The sequence below is a fragment of the Austrofundulus limnaeus genome, unplaced genomic scaffold, assembly GCF_001266775.1.
Source record: "Austrofundulus limnaeus strain Quisiro unplaced genomic scaffold, Austrofundulus_limnaeus-1.0 Scaffold2797, whole genome shotgun sequence".
In the NCBI taxonomy this organism is placed as follows: Eukaryota; Metazoa; Chordata; class Actinopteri; order Cyprinodontiformes; family Rivulidae; genus Austrofundulus; species Austrofundulus limnaeus.
The window spans coordinates 1-285 of NW_013955199.1; positions in this window are offsets into that span (position 1 = coordinate 1).

The window sequence follows — 285 nt, forward strand, 5'->3', positions numbered from 1 at the left end:
AAGTCTCTGAAGCTTCTGGGCTGATCCTTTCACAATAAAGTCTCTGAAGCTTCTGGGCTGATCCTTTCACAATAAAATCCCTCTGAAGCTTCTGAGCTGATCCTTTCACAATAAAGTCCCTCTGATGCTTCCAGTCATATAACTTTAATGATGTCATCAAATCTGATTAAAACTTTATTTAAACTTTGTTTCTGTTCTTTTCGTTCTGTTTTCCTCCTCTTATCCAGGGTCAGGTCTCGGGGGCAGCAGCCTCAGCAGAGACCCAGACCTCCCTCTCTCCAGACA